At 31.5% G+C, this 15,377-nt stretch overlaps 1 pseudogene; it reads left to right on the forward strand.

The window, feature by feature from the left end:
* The first annotated feature begins 259 nt into the window (after positions 1 to 259).
* LOC149573214 (lipoamide acyltransferase component of branched-chain alpha-keto acid dehydrogenase complex, mitochondrial-like) overlaps positions 260 to 15,377 on the forward strand; it is a 91,614-nt pseudogene continuing 76,496 nt past the window's right edge.

The following is a 15,377-nucleotide window of genomic DNA, read 5'->3' on the forward strand; positions in this document are numbered from 1 at the left end:
GTTTGAGAATAATGTTAGCTTAAAGAATGATATCTGTGTAGAAGAGGATGGTACAGATGTTGGGGGTTTTAGCTCAAATTTGGAAGGATATCCGGAGACTAAAGGAAAAATTGAGAAAGGGAATGAGATAGACATAAGTGAAGGAAATTTAGAATAGAGAAACCCTAAGAAGGAGAACATTTAGATTGTTTCTATTGGATGGGTTAAAGACAAAGATATTCTTATTGTGAATCCTATTGAGGTGAGAGAGGATGATCAAATGGTTAAACCTACCTTACTTGCTACTGAGACTGGAGGTCATGACAAGGAGGACCTTGTTCAGAATGAGATTCCTATTGAGACTATGGAGGATGGACATAGGGATAGGGAGAAACATGTAGATATGGTTGGCTCCCCTCCTCATGAGTTTGTAGATGGTACCATTGATTCTCTGCAGAGGGAAACCAAGCTCTTCTTCCTACATTCTGCCAAGCTCAAAGCTGACTCCATTCTCTATGTTGATTATTGGATTTATAATGAATTGATGGAGCTGAAGAAGAACGTAGATACTCTGCAGCACATCTAGGATATCGACCATGCTAAAATTAGCCATTTGGAAGAGAAAATGGGAGATATTCCTAATAAACTCAAAAACTATGAGAAAAATCTCCGAATGCTTATCAAGGAAAGTGGAACAAGGATGGAACAGGTCACATGTAGTATCTGTGCTACTGTTGCATGCCTTGGCAAAAGATTCAATGAAGAAATTATATCTCCTAAGGGTCCAAGCAAAAGAACAAGGTAGAGCTCAAGGAAGAAAGCCCTGAAAGATGCTATTGCTTTGGCTATTGATTCCATCTAGGATACTGCACTGATTGGTAAAGAGGTTGTCAAGATGATTACAAAGCTTTAATAGTTGCATTGGGTTTTTGTTCTTTGGTTTTTTCCTATTCTGGTCCTATTTTCTGGATGTGGTACTTGGTACTAGTTTTTGGTCTAAACTATTTTAGTGGTTCTAGGTCCCTGTAAAACCTGGGTTCTCTTTTTTTGGACTATGTTTGTGGTTTTAGGTCCTTGTAAAACTTGATTTTGTTGTTGGTTTTAGGACTTCTTTCCTAGTGGTTTTATTGCTATATCTTTTCTCTAGTTGTTGAAGGGTTTTGGGGTCCCTTCAAAACCTATTTTTATTGTAATCTAAAACACAACATATTAGTAAAATTTGTTATGTACATGAAAAAGAACTAATTATGTTTATATTAGAATTAAAAATCAAAATAAATTTAAAAAATATCAAATAATATTGAAAGCACCTGTTGTGCATCATATTTTTTCAAAAAAATAAAAATTGAAACAACTAATATCAAATGACATTAAAATCAAAATGTTGTTTTTGGCAGCAAATTATCCCAAAATAAGCTTAGATTAAGATATAAAATACATTGGTAGGCCACATAATTGTGAGATTGATGATTAGAGAGCCATAACACAACACTTAGTGTAAGTAGGGTTTTGGAGATTTTAGTTTGGAGTTCATTAGAAATATTTGATTTCATTCATACAAAAAATAAAGGGGTTTCATTTAGCTGAAATTTTTGATTTCATTTAAGGAATCTCAACAAAAAAGTCCTAGCATAGTTTATGTTTTTCCATAAGAAGAACAACAACAATCATAGGAAAACTATTTGGCATATGATCCAATAAAACCCTGCGTATAATGCCAAAATTTGTTTATACAAAAAATTGACATTATTAAAAAGTGATGGGTGTTTTGATCAACATAACTTTGTAAAAAATTATGATAATTACAAAATTATTTCAAGGCTAGAATAGTAACATCAATAATATCTAGCAAGTTTTGTTGGTTTTGTTTTGATTAAGTAAAAACATGTTTTAAAGGACCTGAAACCTTTACAAAAAAAAAAGTCTAGAGATAAACATGAGATATAAACATTAGAGAAGAACAGTACATGACAACATGAAACAGAATAATAAAAGAACAACAACCGACCAGCTAAGAAGTCTTTATCAGGTCCACAGCCTAATCTGCTAGAATATGCATATTATCAGCATTGGCCTTCACCTCATCCTTGTTACTGACATCCTCATTCTTCTTAGAATGAGCATGGGTAAATTTTCTTGGTCCCTAAGTCTCTGCCACTAGAGGGGAGTCCTGTCCTTTATCAATATCATTCCTCTTCAAGAGGTTACTCACATTGTTTGCCATCTATTTGAACAATTTTTCCAAATTGCTTAGTTTAGTCTCCATTTTTGAAACCTTCCCTTGAATACCACTTATGTCTTTATCCATCACCCTTTGTTTGGCCTCAAGTAGTGGTATCTTATGCATGTTTTGTTCAATTTCATAAAAAATATAGGTTTTATTTAGTGACAAAGTGACACTAACAATAATATAGACATAGGTTGCTTTTTATCAACATAACTTGATTTGTATTTATTGGAATGAAAATTTTCTTGACTTGCTAGAAAGATAATGCACATATATTTGATGATCATATTTTAAAAAAATTAAATCTTTACTTATATGTTTTTCCCATAAGCTTCAAATGGAGATTTCTAAAATGACAAAAAAACCTATATTTAATAAAACTAAAACTAAAACATCACAATAAACTCAATATATGCTAAAAATATATTGATTGGAAATCTTATCGAAATGACAACAGTTTTTCAAATTTATTTTTAGAATTTAAACTTATTTGGCCCTTGTTTGAGCCATCCAAAGAGGAAAAAATGACAAAAATTATGAACAAATTTTGAAATTTCCCTTTTTAGAGGCTTTGCACAAATTTCGCTTCGTGCAAAGCCCTTTTTTGGGTCTTTACGTGAATAGGCTTCACATGAAGCCATAAAGGTGGTTTATCACGTTTTGACAAGGGCTTGATGTGAAGCCCCTTGGGGCTATTTCCTAGCCACAACAGTGGCTGTGGGGGAAGGGCTAAGGGGGCTTCGAGTGAAGCTCCCTATCAGCTAGGGGGCTTTTCCCAAAGCCCCTTAGGTTCTCAAGGGGCTTCATTCGAATCCCCCTTCTACCCTTTTTGATACCTAAGGGGCTTCACTCAAAGTCCCTTGGATGCCCTCTTGGCTTGGAAAAGACTACTTGTTGGCCAAGGGGCATTTTTACGAAGCTCGTTAGCCAATTTTTTTATTTTTTATTTTTTGTTTGATGTAGAAAAGAATTTTTCCTTCATTTTTAAATCAATACAAAATGTAACCTTACAAGGAATTCACTATTTTTGAAGAAAAAGGAAGAAGACTTAAGAAAAATGGAAATAATTTGATACTTATTTAAAGATAGAAGATAATTCATAACTTTTTGATAATTTTTTGAAAATCAAAGATGGGACAATAATAAGGAAGACAAACTAAATCTACAAGAAATAGATTGCCTAGTGTAGAACATAGAAATCATGAAAAAACTTAAGCAAATTATCACAAAAAATGAGAAGGTATGTGCATGTGTAAATTCATATGGATGTGTATATTTTCAATTTTATAATTAATTTTCTATATTTATTCATCTATATACATGTAGGTCTTAACAAGCAATCACAAGACAATAGAATATATGTTGAAGAAGAATTGAGTCATGACAATCCAGGATATAAAAATCTGAGACATGATAATTCAGGACATGAAGCAATGGAAGTTGGAGAAGGGTTGGGATTAGTTTCCGAAATTGGTATGGATGAATGCATAAGACTAGCCACAAGTGTAAAGGAAAATATCACTCATAAAAATTTAGATCATTTACTAACAATGGATGTGGATAAATTGAAATTACTTGTTGATATTAAATTGTTAAGTCTTTCCAAAAAAAGAGATTTGAATAAGATAGTAAAAGAAATAACAAGTAAATTTGATGTTTTGGAAACAATTGAAAAAACTCAAGTACTTTCTTGTGTTCTTTTATAGAAAAACTTGGAAGAGTCATTAAAATTTCTAGGAGTAGACACAACATCAAAAAAGAGAAACTTTTGTAACGTGCAAAGTGATATTATTGAAAATGTTAAGAAAGATTTGATCTCTAAAGGAAAGTCAAAGTAAAGATAAGAGCACTATGAGAAGAGTTATGTTGCAATCTATTCTTGGTAGTAGTATAACCAAAAATAGACAAATATCTTCAGTTTCATCACATATTGGCTCTAGTAGAAAAGCCATATCAAAATATATTAAGAGGTAAATTACATTGGATGATAGCACTTTGGAAGGGAATTGGGCAATTATGTGTAGAGCCCCTCATTGTGATAGGATTGATTATAGAATAAAAAATTTGGTAATATTATTTTGGAATGATAATACTCATGCTTCATTAAATATTAGAGATGTTCTCAGACATAGGGTTAGAGCTAACCTTTACCAACATCATACAAAACATTAGTTGGACATAACACAACATGAAATGTATGTCTCATTTTGTAGTTAAAATGCTAATATAAATATTGGGCAGACATTATTTGAAAGATTGAAGCCATACTATGTTAGGAGAAACATAGTGTTTGAAACTTGTTTTTGTCATTATCATATTAAATTTGATCTCCACTATCAATTTTATAAAAAAATTATAGAAGAAATTTTTGGTTAGAAAAATGCCTCTCCTAGTAGACGAAGTGAGTTCATCTCATATGTTGTATGTGACAAAATAGATGTTCCTTTTGGTCAAATTAATTACATTAGAGGAACATGTGACACATGTTCTAATTTGGCTCTTTTTCCTTTGAATAATAAAGGTATTGATGTCACAAAAATGATAACTTGCAAGGGTAACAAGTATGTAAGGAATGGAACTAAATTTGGGAAAGGATTAAAAAGATTAGAATATGTTGAAGAGGAGATGAGTGTTGGAGGATTTATGGACAAATTTAAAGGTTTGATAAAACCATGCTTTCATCATGCCTTTTTTGCAAAGTGGCAAGAACAAAAATTTCAAACACTTAGAGATAACTTTACACTTGGAACTATTTTATCAGTTGTTGACTTTGCAAAAAAAATTTCATTCATTCATCAAAAGGCTATTCAATCAGACTACTATTTTTCAGATTCGGTTAGTATTATGGTACAAGTGTGCTATCATCATGCAGAGTTAGATTTGGATGGTAGTCAAAGGATAGATGAAGCACGAGTCATCAAGAAAGAATATCACTTCTACATAATTGATGATAAAGAACATGATAATCATTATGTAGAACATTGTTTCAAGATTTTTTTTATATATATCAAAGAAAGAGGCATAAGTATCGATAAACATTATGTTTAGTTAGATGGGTGTGCTATAAAATTGAAATCATCTCAATCACTTTATGCACTTTGTCAATATCATTGTAATGAAAAAATACCACATGTATGCAGTTCCTTTGAAAGTGGACATGGAAAAGATGAACATGATGGTGTTGGAGCTTGTATCAAATTTGATGTACAAAAGTATCAAATGAATTATAAGGGAGTTTGTATAAATAATGCACATGGAATTTTTGAATGGTGCAAGACACATTTTATATCAAATGAGGTTGACACATCATCAAGAGTGAGTCAAATAGTACCATATAGAGTTTGTTGGGATATATTAGGTAAATGTGCATGCACTTGTATATATTTTCTCTTATCCAATTTAAGTTATACACACATGTGAATATATATTTTTGTCTCTATTGTTTTTTTATATATTAAATATGTGTCTTTAGGTGTGGATAGAAAAACTATGCATGGTTGCAAGAGGATAGAAAAAACCAATCCTTATATATTATGTTATGAGTACCAATCATCACAATTGGACATTGTACATGAGAGACCATTCATGCTTTTGTTGTTATTTTATTGCTAAGAATTAAAATGAATGCATCAATCAAGATCGTGGATATGTATGTCTATGGACTTTGGTGCCACTTTTTTTTATTGATATAGTTAATGGAGATGAAGATGGAAACTTTGATGACATTCATTTAATTTCTACTGATAATAACCATATATGTAGACTAGTGCGAATTGGTAAGTAAATATTTAAAAATAATAAATATATATATATCAAAGTCACAAAGAAAATTTAGTGCTCACATATACATATATGATATTTATTATGTGTAGGCAAAGTCTTTCCAGTTACTGTTGAGCCTGTAAATGTCAAAGGCATGAGTTACAATTTATTGTGTTGCACTATAGAACGAGGAAGTTAACTAAACCTAAAGCAAGTGATGGAATGTTATTCACTATAGGTATATTTTTTGAATTTATATATAAATTATGTACATTTATTATTAAATGATGAATTTTTTTTATTATATGTACACATTAAATTAACTTTTAAATGCATGGTGTGAGGGTTCAGTTGTTTTGGAGGGAACATATCTTAGCCAACACAAATTAGTGAAACATTGAATTCACTTTGTTGATTAGCAACCTGACAATAAAGTGCTTCAATATAGTCATTGTGTCATTGCTACATCCATTTCTCTACATCTAGTTAAATATAAAGGTGGATTTTGCAAGTCAAGATTAGATACTAAGGTCCATGAGAGAATACTAAATGTTCTCTATGAGCATGTGGAACTACTTGAAGCTAATTGACATATTTCATATTTGCAGCACTTTCTTAGATATTTCATATTTCTAGGACTTGCTTAGATATTTCATAAATTTACCAAGTCACTCTTTCATCCAGTTAAAATTTATGTGTACTAATACTATAAAATATACATGTATGTATGTATCATCATTTAATATATTTCATGTGTGTATATTCATTTAATGTAACTTAGGACAATTATATGTGTAGACATGTGTACATGTTCATTTCATACATAACTTGTAGGACTTATATGGAGTGTACATGTATAAGTTTTCATTTCTTGTAACTTAGGACTTTCTTAGATATTTCATAAGTTTACCAAGTTGCTCTTTGATCTAGTTAAAATGTATGTGTACTATATGTGTGTACATGCATGTATGTATCTTCATTAAATACATTTCATGTAACTTAGGACAATTATATGTGTAGACATGTGTACATGTTCATTTCATACATAACCTGTATGACTTATATTGAGTGTATTTATGTGTGTTCATTTAATGTAACTTAGGGTTTGCTTAGATATTTCATATTTTCTAGGACTTGCCTAGATATTTCATAAATTTACCAGGTCACTCTTTGATCCAGTTAAAAATGTATGTGTACTAAAATGTATGTACATAGATGTATCTTCATTTAATATATTTCCTGTGTGTGTTCATTTCATGTAACTTACGACAGTTATATGTGTAAACATGTGTACATGTTCATTTCATACATAACTTGTATAATTTATATTGAGTTTATGTATGTGTTCATTTCATGTAACTCAGGACAATTATATGTGTAGACATGTGTAGATTTTTATTTCATACATAACTTATGACTTATATGTATATACATTGTACATGAATTCATTTAACAAAACTTAGGACTTATATCAAATTGTACACAAACTCATTTCATGTTATACATCATGTAGGACTTATATATTAAATACTTACATGTTCATTTATATGAAGTTTAGGATTTTATATGTGTACATATATATTTTCATCAATCATGTCTCTTTAAATAATTTTCATCATGCATTTTAATGTTGAATCATGTATATCTAACCATCAACTTAATACATATATAATATGTCTAATCATATAGAGAACCAATTATGTACATGTCTAACCACAAATTAAATACATATATCACATGGACCATAAACTAGAAACATATATCACATTTCTAATCATAAATTGAACCAATCATGTACATCTAACCATAAACTAAATACATATATCACATGGACCATAAACTAGAAATAAACATCACATGTCCAGTCATAAATTGAACCAACCATGTGTCGAATAAAAAAAAATCATAAAAACACATGTGCAAAGATCAATACATATATATAAATGTCAAATAATAAATGTATGTCTCAATAAGATCAATGATAAAGTAAACATGTGTATGTGTCCTAAACTAGAAAGTCATCTAGATGCATATGAATAGAGAAACCCTCTAATTGAGACTCATGAGGATCATGTGTTTTTGGAGTATCAACTTATCATTGTAAATTAAAACACATCAATGTGTTAGACATATACCTATATATATACATGGGAAACTAGTTTCAAATATTTGTACAAATTTAAACGCATTGATGCAAGTGCACATGTATCTAGTATTGAATTAATCCAAATTTCTATTTAAAAATTATTTGAGCACTAGTGGGTGTCACATCCATCATATTTGTATGCCCATGAGTAGTAGGTATTGCATCAATAACATATCTCCTCCCACTATGATCAGAGCCCACATTGGAATAAGCATGCTTTACTACCTATGCCTACAAAAATATAATTTACTTGGAAATATGAGTACATAAATATATACTTGTGAATAGAAATTTGTTATTGTAAAAATGAATCTTAAAAGAGGTGTACCTGGGCTTGAGGAGAAAGAGGGTCATCAGTGACAAGTACTAAGGTGTCATTAATAGAAACTCCATCTCCAATAGTCTCAATCCTTTGTAATAGTGAGGAGCATAAAGGAATAATAAGTTGGGATGGAAGTGGTGAAGAGTTAGTAGACTAAAATATCATGTCCATGTATGATCCTATATCAGTGAGAACATGAATTCGACTCAAATCTTGCAACTACTAATCAAGCATGTCAATTCCATTAGTAGAAATAGGAACTCCTCAACCAACCCATAAGGTCCCCTTAGGTGGAACTACAATAGATTGTTGTGCATCTGAGTTCTATGCTAAGTGTTGAGTGCTAGATTGTTGACTGCTAAAGTGTTGTGTAGAGTGTTCAATGCCAAAGTCCTGAGTAGAGTGTTGTGTAATCTAGTGTACATAATTTGATGGCATGTCATGGGTCGATCAAAATATAGGCCTCTGTGAAATCATCTCTATGACACTATGTATAGGCATACCCTATGTATCTATGATCTCTAGTGAGGCCACAAATATCTCCTAGGGTAAGAAGATGTGCAACTTAATAGATCTCATTAGTGGGCAATGTACTACTCGATGATGCCTCTGAAGATGATATGCATTGATAGGGTCTACTCAAAAATATCTACATAGAGTGTCAGATGTAATTCTCCTAGCTATAGATGCAATGTGTCTTATCTAATCAATTGCTTCCATTTGAGAAGTAATGACAACACCATCTATAGTAGCAACCATCAGTGAAGTCATTGGTGGGGTCCTAGATCCCACCAGTGCATGATGATGAAGAATAAAATAAGTTGGCTCATGGTAGGAATCACGATCACAAAATCTACCACATCCTTGGCCATAATATCTTGGAATATCTAAATAGTTGTTGTGGTGTCCCAAACGAATCTTTGTGTACAACTTTTGGGGAAAATATAATGGAATTTGGTCATTATTAGGATAACAATCATGTGATGCTATGAATCGAGGGTATATCATACACACAATCTATAGAAAAACACATCTAGTAACCTAATATACCTTGACAATAGTCTTCCCTTCATAAAATGGGAAGACCTCTCGTCTGATAATTTCCTTAGAAACCAGGCTCTAAACTTCCTCTAAGGATACACAAACTGAGATCTCTACTCTAAGCTCAACAAAAATACTATTTATAGACTATGGTGTAAATGACGTCTATGATTTAATCCTATCAATAAGCTCGTCAAGAATAGTTGAACTCTATTGACATATACCTCTATATAGATGATCTTGAGATCTCTCAATAGCTGATCTTATTCTAGTAGTCTTTGTGGTCATAAACTAGAATATAGTCATCATATTAGGAATGTGAGGGTGGATAGGTGATACATCAACATGTGGTCCCTATCCCTTCCTTGTCCCTATCAATTTCCCTATCCCTACCTCTACCCCTTATCATGTCCCTGTCCTTGACCCTTTCCCTATCTACAACCCTTTCCTTGTCCCTAATCTTGAGGCTGAGGTTGAGGTTGTCCATAATCATGGGATGCCAACTATAGGTACAACATGTGCAAACTAAAAGTTAACTTAATATTAAAAGATCATAAAGGGGTCAATAAGGGGATGCCACATAATTACAAGAACATGCATTGAATAAGGGGTCATGATAGGTTCTATCATTAATCTAGAGTCATAAGGGTCCCATTAAGTCTTATAAGTATTTCTAAGGTCTTAAGAGGTCTTGTATAAGGTCCTATTAGTAATCTAAGGTGTTCATAAGTCATATTAGATGTTAATCATAATAAATTAAAAGTAAAAGAGAGAAATTAAAGAGAGAAAGTGAGAGAGAGGAGAGAAAAAGTGAGAGTAGAGAGAAAGAGTGAGGAGCGAGAAAATGAGGAGAGAGAAATTAAGAAGAGGGAGAGAAAGTGTGAGGATAGAAAAAGATATGAGAGAGTGAGGAGAGAAAAAGTGAGAAGAAAAAGAGAAAGTAAGGAGATAGAAAGAGAGGAGAGAGTGGGGAGAGAGAAAGTAAGGAGAGAGAAAGTGAGTTCAAGGAGAGAGAAATTGTGAGGAGAGACATAAAGAGAGAAGAGGGAGAGAAAATGTGAGGAGAGAGAAAGAGAGAAGAGGGAGAGGAAATAAGCAAAGAGAGTAAGGAGAGAATGTGAGAAGAGAGAAAAAGTAAGGAGAGAGAAAGTGAGCAGAAAGAAAGAGAGGAGAGAGAGAAATTAAGGGGAGAGAAAGTGAGAAGAGAGAGAGTTCAAAGAGAGGGGAGAGAGAAAGTGAGAAGAGAGAGCAAGGAGAGAAAAAGTGAGAAGAGAGAGAAAGTAAGGAGAGAGAAAGTGAAGAGAGAGAGTGACAAAGAGGGAAATTAAGGAGAGAGAAAATGAGGAGAGAGAAAGTGAGGAGAGAGAGAGAGAGAGAATTTTTCTAGATATCTTAAGTTTTTATTTTTTTATTCATCTAAATTATTAAATCATTTTTTGTTTTCTACACCTAATCCTAATTTCATTTTTTATTGTTTATCTACCTAGCATTTTTTATTTCTAAACATATTATTTCTTCCATTGACTACAATTTAAACTATGTTTAAAAAAAATATTTTCTAACATTTAAATTAAAATACAACATATAAGCATAGAACTAATTAATGTATACTAAAAATAATAAAATACCCATAAAAAATAACTAAATAGTCATTAAATAAAATTCATCAAAAACTAAAAAGATATATCAAAATCAACTAAATATTCATTAAAAACTACTAAACATTCATAAAAACAAATAAATAATCATTAAAAATACAAAAACGAACATACTTGGTACACTGAATGCTCAAAGGAGGCCAAAAATGGTAGGCTTGAATGATGATGTAACTAAAGATGTCACAAAGTTCACTCTAACGCCTTCTACAAATCCTTGGGCTTTGTGTGAAGCTCGACCCACATGGCTTCATGCGATGCCATGTGGAGGCTTCGTACGAAGCATTTGCTTCCCCCAAAGCCCCTAAAATAAGAGAGTTTCCCTGTTCATCCACTTTGTTCATGATGAAAAGTGAGAACTAGTAGCATGACCTAACCCATGTAGACCTTTATCTAATAGAAGTCAAAATCTATATTATTTTGGTACTATAATTTGGAGAACCCATCCTTTGTTGGAATGATTTTTTTGATTTGTAGGATAGAACTATTTGTTGTTTTGAAGTATATATTGTGTAATATATTTTTGTTTCGGTTATCCATCTATTGATGAGGTAAAAATACATTAGCCCATTAAATATAACACCTAATAATCTACAAAGTAATATGAAGTTCATTTAATCTCAATTTATCTATATTATTAACCCTGATCTTGGTCAAGAAGATGGATTTTGCAAAAATCTAAAACAAAACTATAGGATAAAGGAAAATAAGAAGGGAAGACCTAAAGACATAACAAGTATTAAAATCATTGACACAGATATCATCTGTAATCCAATGGAACAACTATGAATTATGATTGAACTCATGTAAGGGGTCAATCTAAGGGCTAATTAAATGAAAGGTTAGATGGGGAATGTTCCATAACAAAATGGAATTGATACATGTATCTATGTAATAAGTGAAATATTGCTTAAATAATGTATTCATGTAACATGGCGAATACCCCATGAAGACTCTATTGTAACCATATATTTAATATGTGTTAAACCTTGACTCTTTTGCTCTCGTGTCTGCACTAAACAAAGGACCCAAAATATAAAATTAATTTTAATTAATAAAAGTAAAAAAGGCCTAGTGTTGTTTATTGATTAAAAATAGATATATGTTTTGGCATCTCTCTTTACCATTAGTTTATCTCTTTCAAAAACTATTGAAATATATTTATAATGTTCTAGAGTCATTTAAAAAAAAAATTCGAAGAATTTTCTTTTTGTTCTAATTGGCTCTTCATATTTTTGCTAGTACCCTAAAAATTTCCTATTCAATTTTTTTTTTTTTTAATGAGGTCAATGAAAAAAAATAAAACATAAAATTTCTAGATTTCTAATATTTTTACATGCTTTGGTTGAATTATTCTAGTGAAGTTTTTAAAAATTTTCCTAATGTATGAATAGGGTTGTTTCCTAAGAATTTTAAAATTTTTTAAACCTCATTTTTACTAAAAGAAATGAAAACCATAAATGTCAAATGGCGTCAAAATTTTAAAAATGTAATGAAATTTCAATGAACAAAGATCAAATTCACCTTTGATATACTTTTATTAATAAAAAATGGTAAATAGAAACAAAATATAAAGTAATGTGTTTGGAGTGGTTCAAATCAGTTATCCAATAATTAAAACATTTATCAACCTTAAATAATCTTAACCATTCAATCAAAGTAATTACAAACTATATGTTAACTAGGGAAACCTCGGATAAGAGGGAAAGCCCTGGTGGGAATGATGCCCACAAGATAATGTACTAATATAAATAGTCCTTGTTAAAGGATGGACCCTATTAGGATTCTATTACAAAATTTAGTACACATGAGTCCTTGTTAGGAGCTTTTGAATCCTTATTACAAGATTCCAACCCTGTTAGGAGTTGTAGAAGGCAAAAGGACCCACTGTCCAAACAAATTTTGGGGCAAGACCATTGAACTCACTATCCAACTGATCTCTCAACTATTCCTTGCAAAATAATTATTTGTACTAAACTTCAACTTCTTTTCCCTTTCCTGTCAACTGGACCAATCACTGTCGGACCTTGTAGACTAGGTCACGAACCTTAGATCCAAGTATCAAACTTCAGATCACACAATAAGACCTTGACAACGAAGTTTCCTTCACTTTCACTCTACTTTTCTTAACTTCACATTCTAATCTTTGTGCTGCTTATAATCATTATCATTTCATCCATACATGATAAAGGAAAGTGTCCTTCCTTTTTATCGAATCCATAAAAAAATTCCTTGAGTTGACTATTACACCTTCTCAATTAATTATTATAGGACCACATTAAGAACACATTACACTTCATAATAACATTAATCTTTTTCCTGGTAACTCAAATAACTTTCCTATGTATAATATTATGACAAGAGAGCTTAGTTGCATCATCTCCAACATGTCTTCTTCATATATATAAGTTTGGATTCTTAGAATAACAACTCTACTAAGAGATATAACAAGTTTACTAGGACAAACTTCTATAAACTCTATCTCAGAATAGTCTTCATCGAAACTTGAATAAATTCTTCTAGAATTAATATCTCATTCTTTTGATGGTAGATACATATACTAGACACTTAGTATAATCTACCTTTAACCTCACTAGTGAAAGTACTCAATGATCTGTCCGTACCTACTTGATCTTTACTGTTGTTCTTCTATTAGATACCACAAAAAATTGCTATGTTGACATCAATGACAAACACAGTCATGAATGTAACATATAATTATGGTAGTGATCTAATCATGTTTCTATAATACTACCCCATAGGAATATCATTAGCATTCATGCTTTCAACAATCTTTCCCTTTGGCATTGATGGCAACATAAATGAAAAGTATCTAGTTCCAAAATAGGAACTACAAAAGACTATTAACCTTTCTTTTCAAATCCTCTTCATCAATCATTTTCAAATCCTCTTTATCAATCATTCTCCCCCATTGATATACCTCAATGTGATTTATATCAAACTATTACTTCTTGCAAAATATTTTTCATGTTGTACTTCTCCTGCATTGACATCAATGTCAAAGGTTTTAGCAACCATCAAACTCTGCAACAACTATTTCTAACTTTCTCAAGTGTCCAAAGGCACTATTTAAAAACAACATCAAAAGAATCCTAGATGAATCTATCCATCACAAATACTCCCCCATATAGGAAGCATCAACATTCAATCCAGACAAACAATAGTGCTCTGTTACAGTGGACTAATGCTCTCTTGCATCATCTATTTTGACATAGGAAGGGGCATAACCCTTAGCATACCTTGCAAATAATCAAAAGTCTCTTTGGAAAGAGGTTTAGTGAAAATATCTACAATTTGCTCTTTGGATTTTAAATATTCCAGTCTAATTTCCTTTTCTGCAACTTTCTTTCTCAACATGTGATACTTGATAGAAATGTGCTTAGTTTTAGAATGCAATACTAGACTCTTAGACATATTTACTATGCTTGTGTTGTCACAATGTTTGACATCAAGTTTACTAAATGCTATCCTTATATCCTTTAGCATCTACTTCATCCAAACAAGTTGATTAATATTGTTTGATGCTAAACCATATTCTTCTTTTGCTATACTTTGTGAGATATAGTCCCACTTCTTGCTTAGCTAAGAAATTGATCTTCCTCTAGAAAAGAAGGCTCCACCACTGTTGCTCTTTCTGTCATCCATACTGCCTACCCAATCACCATTAGTATAAGCATACAAAGTGAAATCATTAGATCTATCATACCACAATTTAAAATTTAGTGTTCCTTTTAGGTATCTAAATATCCTTTTGACTACTGCATAATGTGCTTCTCTAGGATCAACTTGAAATCTTGCAACAATTCCAATTGCATTTTCTATATTCAGCCTTGTGTGAGTCAGATATTGCAATCCTTCGATCATAGATCTGTACTTCTTTTTCTCAATAGTAGGTGTCTCATCCTTTGTAGATAACTTGTGTCTAGTTACCATAGGTGTTCCAACTAGTTTACATATTTCCAAACCAAAAATTTTTAGTAAATCTTTCAAATACTTAGTCTGAGAAATAGAGATTCCTTCTTTGTCCTGCATGATCTATAATCCTAGAAAATATTTTATTTTTTCTATCATGCTCATTTCAATTTCCAGCTTCATTTCTTCTAAAAACTTATCACTTTCATCATCATTTTCTCAAAATATGATATCATCAACAAATATTACCAAAATCATCAATCCATCATCAATTCATTTCCAATAGAGATTACTATCTGCCTTACCTTTACT

Source organism: Cupressus sempervirens, chromosome 2 (genome assembly GCF_028749045.1).
Source record: "Cupressus sempervirens isolate cs-2001-9-10 chromosome 2, ASM2874904v1, whole genome shotgun sequence".
Classification (NCBI taxonomy): Eukaryota; Viridiplantae; Streptophyta; class Pinopsida; order Cupressales; family Cupressaceae; genus Cupressus; species Cupressus sempervirens.